We start from the raw sequence: 9,938 nt of genomic DNA on the forward strand, positions 1-9,938 counted from the left end.
ATCTTCCTTGGTGTAGATGAGGCCTCTCTCTGTGCCTTTCTATATACCCCAACCCTTCCACCCCCCTTCTCTCTCCTATAACTCCTTTCTCTCTCATTTTCACCACTTCTGGCTCTCCCTCAATCTCCCCTCCTTCTCTCCCTCTTTCCTTCTCTCTCTCTCTCTCTTCTGTCCCCTCTCGCACTTTCACCTTTCCCCTCCTCTTTTATCCCCTTATTTCCTTCTCCCTCTTCTTCTTCTCCCCTCCCCTCTTCTCTTTCTCTCAGTCACTCTTCCCCCTTTCTCTGAGAGCCCGCGCAAGCACTTGACCATGACCCAGGCCTTTTCCAAGCCAAAAACGTGTGGGTGGTGTGGTTGCCACTTCAGTACAGAGAGTATTAATACTCGACTTCAGAGTCCTGTGCTATATTTAGCAACCAGCAGCAGGTATTTCGCAGTCCTGTGCAACATGGTAGTGATGATCCAGCAAATCTTCACTGGAGTAAGCCAGGATGTCACCACAGTTCACTATTTCCATTGCATAAGCCGCTGAAAAACTAGAGGTGATAGAAAAAGTGACACCCATGGCCCAGACACTGCCTTGTTCACTGAGGTCTTACAGTGCAATCCTATTTATTTTTTATTGCATTTATATCTCACCAAGGCGGCGTACGTAATCCTCCGCCTTTCCATTTTATCCTCAAACCAACAACCCTGTGAGGTAGGATGGGCTGAGAGTCTGTGGCTGGCCCAAAGTCACCCAGTGAGCTTCCATGGCTGAGTGGGGACAAGAACCCGGATCTCCTGTCTCCCAGTCCAACACTTTAGCCACTACACCACACTGGCTCTCTATCCTATGAAGGTGACTTGGAAGGAAGTCCCATTGTATCCCATGGCATTTACTCCCATATAAGTATATGCCTAGGGGCTCATCTACACCAAGCAAGATATTGCACTATGAAAGTGGTATGAAAGTGGTATATAAAATGCAGGATCTACACTACTGCTTTATAGTGGTATTGAAGTGCACTGCAGGATTTACACTACTGCTTTATAGTGGTACTGAAGTGCACTGACAAGTGTTGGGGCCCATGACACATCTACACCAAGTGGGATATAGCACTATGAAAGCGGTATGAAAGAGGTATATGATGTGGTCAATGGGCCCCAACAGTTGTCAGTGCACTTCAATACCACTATAAAACAGTAGTGTGGCTCCTGCCTTTTATATACCACTTTCATACCTCTTTCATAGTGGAATATCCTGCTTTGTGTAGATGAGCCTTAGGACTGTAGCCCAACACAGCACAATCCTAGCCATGTCTGATCCTAAGTAAATCCACTGAGGTCAATGGGGATTTACTCCAGGGTAAGTGGATATTGGGCCCATCATTGCAGGCTTTTAAGGAGACCCTGAAAACATATTATTTTGCTTTGGCCTTACCCTGATAAGTTTGTTGTGGTTGCAGTTTTTATTGGGCGGTTTTAATCACTGTTTTATGATGTTTTTACTGTTTTTGCTGTGTTTTTATTGCTTATTAAGGCCATATTGGTTTTTATTATGTGTTTTATTATTGCATGCTGCATTGGGAAGGTTACTTTCTGCCCTGAAAGGTGGCCAAGAAATATTTCAAACAATTAAAGACACAATCCTATGCACATTTAGACAGAAAAAAAGTCCTACAACTCCCAAAATGCCCCATGCATAGGATTGCACCCTTAAGCACTTTACATTTTTTGTGACATTTTATGGCTTTGCTTTTTTTTCCCAGGGATTGTAGCAGTTTTTGGCTAAATGAGCAATAACGTACATATGTAAGCATTTTATCCTTGTATTGTTTTAATCAGTTTTCACTTTAGACTGTTTCAGAGAAAACTTTTAAAGAAAGGAGTGGTTATACTTTAGAAAAATAAAGAAGAATAGTTAATAGAACAGCCTCTTGACCTTCAGATGTGTTTGGATTGCAACTTTCATCAATTCCAATCAGCATTGGCCGTACTGGCTACAGATGATAGGAATTGTAGTCCAACATGTTTGGAGGGCTTCTTGCTGAGGAAGGTTGGAAAACAACAACAAATCAACCTCGTATCCTTTGAAATCAATAATACACAATTACTCTGGTCATCCCATCCCTAATATCTATCTCAGACAAAAGATGCAGAAAAGGGCAACGTGAGCCTTAAGCACCATGCTGATGAGAAAACTCTTTGGAGTTTAAAGAATAAATGGGAGAGAGAGACGTAACAGAGGATTAGAGGGGGAAATAAGCATGGTGCAGACCAAGTGGACAGATTTCCCCACTCCATCTCTTAAAATGTTAGAAAGTGTCATCACACGGGGGGAATCATGTTTGCTTACCGTTGTTTCTCTGCCCACGTGTTTGTTCCTCATTACTTCTTCTTTTGAAAGAGGAAGTAAACAATGTGCAACTTCCGTCTTTAAAAATTAGTCGGACTTAGTGGTCGGAGGCTGTGATGCGAAGAAGGCTAGAAGGGATGGGAAGCGTGCAGGAGGCAGATGTCTTCATGACAGGAACCCATGAAAATCCGTGAGTGTCCAGTAACGAGCGTGAAATAAAACGCTCGTCTGATGGCGCTCAAAGGGAAGAAATGTCTGGTGATGGATAATGAATCTATGGCATTCATTGGCAGAGAAAGTGGTGTAGGTAGGGCAGAAAGCAGATTGAACTCTTTTTTGTAGATCTCATGATGGTTTGCAGTAGATAGCTAAGGATTTATGACTCCCAACCACACACACTTTTCTAAATTAGGCTGCTGAGATGGAAGACAGCTTGGGCAAGAAACCAGGAGTGAATTTTTGTGCATTCAATGCTAGTATTAAAAACAAATTCATGGGCTGAGCTTGCGTTCAGATGCATTCTTGTTCATTAATTCTAGGATTGTGTGGTTCTCCATACCACCACACACACCTGCTTCCATAACCTCATTTTTCACTTGGCTCCAACTGGTGGATCTTGAGGTCCTAGTGGGAAAAAACAAAGTAGGTCCCATGAGCCTAAATTCTCCCCAGCCCTGCCTTAGATGCCTTCAAAAGGGGAGTTGAAGACAAATTCATGGAGAAGTCTAACGGGATACTGTAGTCATGATGGTTCACCGGGACATCTATCCTTAGAGGTAGAAATAGCCGTCATGGGTAACAACAGCTGGAGAGAGCTGCTGATTTCAACCCCTGCCTTTAGACTTCCCACAGGCATCTTGTTGTTCACTGTGATAAACACAATGCTGGATTAGATCTTTGGTCAGATCCAGCAGGGCTCTCCTTATGTCCTTACTGGCATGGATGCCATCAAGAGTACACAAGACGAGCCATGCTGGATCAGACCAAGGATCCATCTAGTCCAGCAGTCTGTTCGCACAGTGGCCAACCAACTGTTGACCAGGGATGAACAAGCAGGACACCGTGCAACAGCACCCTCCCACCCATGTTCCCCAGCAACTGGTGTATATAGGCTTGCTGCCTCCGATACTAGAGATAGCACAGGGCTAGTAGCCATTGATAGCCTTCTCTTCCAGGAATTTATCCAATCCCCTTTTAAAGCCATCCAAATTGGTGGCCATCACTACATCTCGTGGTTGCAAATTCCATAGTTTAACTATGTGCTGTGTGAAGAAGCACTTCCTTTTATTTGTCCTGAATCTCCCTGAAATCAGCTCCGTGGGATGACTCCATTGGGTTCTAGTATTTTGAGAGAGAGAAATGTCTCCCTATCCACATTCTGCAACCATGCATAATTTTGTACAACTCTATCATGTCTCTCCCTTTTTTCCACAAGCTAAGGTAGGCAGAGTTGGGCCCCTACCAAGGGCCCCCACCCCAGCAGGGGGCCATTGATGAGAGCCCCCTGAAGCGCCCCTCCCCCATTTCAACCTGCATGTTCACCTGCCTCTCACTCAGTGCAGGTGGTGGTGAGAAGGAGGAGGAGTAAATGCCACCGACTACTTGCTCTCAAGTAGTAGCCATGACGAAAAAGAAGACGAGAAGCCATAGAAGCTAGCGATACTGGCGGTGAAAAGGTAGACCCTTGAGGAAGGGCGTTCAATGAGGCTGTCTTGTCCGAAGGCTCTCAAACATCTGGTGCTGCACTGCTGATGGGTGTAACTTTAGCTGGATCATGTCCTACATTTGCTGTTTTTTTCTTCTTCTTCTTCTAAAATGATCAAGGGGCTGGAGCATCTCCCTTATGAGGGAAGGTTACATCAACTGGGATTGTTTAGCTTGGGAAAAAAAGGAGGCTAAGGGGAGACATGACAGAGGTGCACAAAATGATGCATAGTGTGGAGAATGTGGTGAGGTGTTTTTCTCCTTCTCTCAAAATACTAGAACCCGGGGTCATCCCATGAAGCTGATTGGTGGGAGATCCAGGACAAATGAAAGGAAGGACTTCTTCACACAGCACATGGTGAAATTATGGAATTCACTACCACAAGATGTTGTGATGGCCACCAATTTGGATGGTTTTAAAAGGGGGTTGGATAAATTCCTGGAGGAGAAGGCTACAAATGGTTGCTAGTCCTGAAGGCTAAGTGCCTCCTCCAGTATTCGAGGCAGTTAGCCTGTGTGCACCAGTTGCTGGGGAACATGGGTGGGGGGGTGCTTTTGTACCTGCCTTGTCGATCCCTGTTGAACAGCTGGTTGGCCACTGTGTGAACAATGTGCTGGACTAGATGGACCCTTGGTTTGATCTAATATGGCACTTCTTACGTTGATGATGTTGTTGCTGTTTCTCCTTCCTCTTCCTCTTCCTCTTCCTCTCTCTCCCCTTTGACTGGCAGTGGGTGGTACGTCTGCATCTTCAATCACAGCCACATATGTTGGGTGACCTGGTGCGCAGATTCAAGGCTGTGGGTATGTGGCCATCTGCTTCCTAGTGTTTCAACCTAGCCCAGGCATTGTGTTTGCTTTTACATACATTTTCCAGATAATTTTACTATTTTCCACGTGATTTCTCCTTCTCATGGTTATGTTGTCTTCTTTCTTTTCCTTTACCTTTTTTTAAAAAATCAACTTCCAGAGCTTAACCTTTTGAAACCAGGTTTCTGCCTGCAATGTCAGTCTTCTATTATGACATAAATCAGTATCTAACGGTACTGATTTACCTCTAGCGCCCCATATCCTGCTTCCAGACCGACTGAAGGACAGCGTGCCTCTGAGCAAGTGCAGATAGACATCCCCTTCCTGCTGACTCACCATGGCAGGTCTTCGAGTTGCGCCGGAACCTTAGCCCCGGTTCTATAAGGCCGTAATGCCTAGTAGAAAAATTAACCCAACGCAGGGGTGTTTTGATGTCATTTTAGTGATGCAGCCAGAAGCCTGAAGATCACAGACTCTGACGTGGGTTCTGAGACCTGAAACACCTTACCTAGGGTGACCAACTGTCAGGATTTCCCCGGATTTGTCCTGGTTTTTGTTCTTTCCATGGTGTCAGGGGGGATTTTCTATAATTTTCAATAATGTCCTGGAATGACACACCTTCCCCTTTAAGGCTGCCATTAGCATGGCAGGAGGGAGTGACATGCTTTCTTGAGGCACATCATTCCCCCACCCCGAGCTCCAATTGAGGTCTTAAAGGGGAAAGTGGGTCATTCGTGGACATTATAGAAAAGGCCCCCATTGGAGTGGTTGGTGGTGGTGCAGAATGAAATCCTTTCCCCTCCTCCACTCCAATCGGGTTCTTTAAGGTGGCGGGGGAAGAACGTACTTTCTGCAGGACTCAGAAAGCTGCTTCCCCACACACACACTAGGTGTCCTCTTTTTTGGTTTCCCAAATATGGTCACCCTACTTTTCCACACAGGGCCAGCCCTAACATTAGGTAGAGTGAGCCATCTGCCTCAGGCGGCAGATGCTGGAGGTGGCAAGAAGCAACAAGGTGCTGGGGTTGGGGAACTGTGTGAACATTTCAGCCTTCCCTGTGCCCTCTAAGCTATGCTACAGCACATAGGTACTGTCCCATCACTCCTGGTGAAGTAAGATTAAGATGCCAGTCGTCTCAGCTTTTATCCATGGAACGAGAGGACGGGCGCCATTTTGTCTGCCTTAAGCAGGCTTCCCCCCCCCCTCTCGCCTGGACAGCTGTGTTTTCCCAGGAAACAATTGGCAGGGAAGCTGTAACGGAGAAGCAGAACAGTCACATCCTGAAATCTTGATTTTCCATATCCAAATCGCATCCCATTGTAGCATTTTGGTCTCAACTTTAACCACCAAAACTGGATTCTGTGATCAAAGCAAAAGGGTCACTATCTGCATCCTTTTTATTCATATACCTGCTCATCTTCCCATGTGATATATGCCAACAGTTCCCAGCAATGCCCTTCTACATTTTACATAGGACAAACAGGTCTGTCTCTATGCAAACAACAACAGGACAGAAATTTGATATCAGAAATGGCAATATTTATAAAAAATAGAGGGAGAACACTCTAGCTACCCAGGACATTCTGGGACTGGCCTTAAGGTAACCATTGTTGGGCAAAGAAATGTCAAAAACAGCTTTGGTCTGAAGCAGCTGAGCCACAATTCATCCAGAGATTTAATTCTATCTCCTGTGGCTTCAATAGGGACAAAGGTTGGTTGTTGCTATCTTTTTTATCACACTACCTGTGTTAATCAGCTCACCAATGCAAGGATGTCTGAGTTATCGCCCAACTATTTTGTGAATGACCGTTGTAAACAAGGCAATTATCACTGCATGTATTTCCTTCATTTCAATTTCTTCTGCCCTCAATGTTTACATTATCTCTCTCCACCCCTCAATCATGTGTGTATACACAAACACATGAAACTCAAGATAACACTTCATGCATCTGATGATGTGGGCTGTAGTCCTTTATTAGTCTTTAAGGTATCACAAGACTCTAACTTTATTAGTCTTTAAGGTATCACAAGACTCTTCATTAACCCTATTAAAGTTTCCTAGCAATTTCAGGGCACAATCCGAGAGTCGAGATTCATTATCATCCATTCATTCATGACATTTATATTTGAGCCAGTAGCAAGCGCTCTATCTGCTGGCTGAGGAGCTTTAAGATTGGGTGGAGGCTCTGCTGTGCTGATAGAACACAAGATGGCCACATCCATGAAAATATTCAAGTAGAACCATGCCAGACACCCTGGGTGGAACACTGTGTCAGCAGAGCTGTTGTGCCGGTGAAGGTACACCAGTGGAACAGCTAAAAGGGAGCAGAGTTATAGGTGGGACATGGGCAGCACAATGGAGGAGCATGGTTACACTGTTCTTGATGTCCCCAAGGTGGTCGGATGCCTAGGTTGGAAAGTGGTAGTGATAATTGAAGGTGGATATTAGGGACACAGATGGGCGACAGCAATGCTATAGTAGCAGTATTACATGTGACAGCAAAGTAAGGTGGCCATGTGTCCTCTTTAAAAAGGAAAGTCTTGTATTTGAAGGACAGTGAGAGGACCATCCTCCATTGGAAGGTATCCCCTCTTTGAAGGGTTGCCCAGTCCAGATCTGGTGTAAGGATAAAGAACTACCAGAAAGGAGAGCGGGAGCCTTCAAGTTGCTCATTCACAGTCATCACCTAGATGGCACATTGAGCAGGACACACGAGTCATTTGCACACCCTCTCCCCCACTATGGCGAGGTGTATGGCATTTATTTTTAAATTCAAGCCATCGTTTCTAAATGTGCCGCTTCTTCTAAAATTAGCACAGGTACGGTTTATGCACGTGGGTGTCCTTTTCGGGATGGGCGATGCATTTCCTTAAATGGCCACTCTACAGCTCAGTGGTGGGGAAAGCAATTGGCTGCCATTCCACCTCAAAGTATGTCTGGTGCGGGAGGGGAGACTTGCATGTTTGCCAGGGCACTGCTAGCTCACAAGCAGAGGATGGGTTTTGGATTCCCCGTCAGGTTGGCACAGACAGTATGCAAACACATAACTTCCTGTTCCTGGTTCCATGGACGAGGGATTACTGATTTTGTTTTCCTTTCCTCTTGGGATATGCCAGGGGAAGGATTGATGCCAGTGGCAGACGCCTCCGCAGATGTCGGCTTTCTGTAGGAGAGCATTGAGAGGTTGGAGGTGCATTGCACAATCCCAAAGGCATTAGCAATGTTTACTTAAGAGAAGAGGAAGAAAAGAATGACTTGAAGGATAGAAGGACCTATGCTGAAAGAAGGTTTCAAACAATAAGGGGCCTGTTCAAGCGCCCACAAGGAGTGTGTTGGAGAACGGGTGTGCGCGATTGTCATCTTGGTCCTTGAGACACAAAATATGTGATCCTGAGGCCAAAAGAGAGAGAGAGAGCATCGGCACATCAGAGGCCAAAGACAGCTCACCAAGTGCACGCTGACGCATCTTACTATACATGGACAAAGGGGTTTAGATACATCACGTTTCTGAAACACATCTCCAGATATCGCACTGGCAAAAAGCTCACATGGCATCCAGAAGAGTGTTACAGGAAAGAGGGAGCATTTAGCTCCTCTGTATGGAAGCTTGTCTTCATGGTAAGGAGCCCCAAGTAGGCAGGAAAAAAGGCCCAAGCGGCACACGTCCTAAATGACTGAATTGCATGAGCTTTCATATAGGCAGCCACTGACTTGGACAAATGCATCAGACAGCTGACGTAGAGCGTCATCGCACGGGAGGAAATCGTGTTTCTTTACCGTTGCTTCTCCGCCCCCGCTTCCGTCCGTCATTACTTCCTCTTTCCACCCAGAGTGGAAAGAGGAAGTAAACAAAGACCACGTGGCCCATTCCAGGGGCCATTTCTATCGCGCCACTTTTCCTGCACACAGCAGATCGCGGCACATTCCATTTTTTTTAAAAAAAAGTCAGATTAAAAGGAATCTATTTTGCAATGGTAAAATGGGCAGAAGGAGGCAGACATCGTTGTCTAAAGGTAAAATGAGCAGAAGGAGGCAGACATCGTTGTCTACTGGCCAACATCCGTAAGTGGCCAGTAGTGAGCATGTGACAAAACGCTTGTCTGATGACTCCCCTAGTGCTGAAGCTGATAAGTTTCTTTCTTGCTTCAACTTAGGTCCAGGTCATGGAATGCAATCCTGTGTCTATTAGTTTTTAATAAAACACTGTAGTGTATTTTCAGCATTTCTTTTTTTATCATTTGTAGATAAAAAATCAGCACCTGTCCTAGATAATGCTTCTCAAGTGAATTTTAAGCATGCTTATTGCTGGCACAAGCACCCCATTGAAAGTAAGGGAGCATTCCAGGTAGCTGTTATTTTAGCAGCAAAATATTTCAAAGTTAGCCAGCTACCAAAAGAAGATGAGATTCTCCTCCAGTCTTCCTCCCACATCACCCTGATTCAGGAGGGAGACAAATGTTGGAGCATTCCCAGGTAAACATCATGTCTGTGTTTAAAACAGGCTTATAAGCAAGGAAGTTTGAAAAACACTCTGGATAAACAGCAGGATCTGAATTTCTCCCAAGGGAGAAATAGACCTGACGTTGGCACGATATGAATTTGGCACGTAAGGAAAAAAGTTAGTTAAACATTGTGTGTGTGCGCCCTTTAGGAAAAATTGTGTGTGTGTGGGGGGGGGGTGTTTCTCCCTAAACCTTTACTCTTGGTAGATAGCTCCATCAGCTGTTTTACAAGGTTGCCAACTGACCAGAAAAAGACAGGCCAGTCTGCTCCTGTGTCTGTAACAGCAGCTCGATCTAAAGTGGCATACAGCTAAATCCCAAACTTCTGTTCTCACCTGGCCCCAGGGCAAAACTCCGATGGTGCACTTAACCACATTTCGTGTTTAGGGGTTGTCAACCAGAAGCTTAAAACAACAAGGAAATGGCCCCTTCTGTGAAATTAGTGTTCCCAATTGGATATGCAGGGTTCTAAGATTACCTGCTGAATGGTGCTGGCTGCTGCAGGTTATTGGAGGTGAAGCGTTCAGCTCCCCTACTGGATTAGGCCTCTGAAACAAGGCAGCAGCCAAAAAGAAAGAAGAT

This window comes from Elgaria multicarinata, chromosome 11 (genome assembly GCF_023053635.1).
Source record: "Elgaria multicarinata webbii isolate HBS135686 ecotype San Diego chromosome 11, rElgMul1.1.pri, whole genome shotgun sequence".
In the NCBI taxonomy this organism is placed as follows: domain Eukaryota; kingdom Metazoa; phylum Chordata; class Lepidosauria; order Squamata; family Anguidae; genus Elgaria; species Elgaria multicarinata.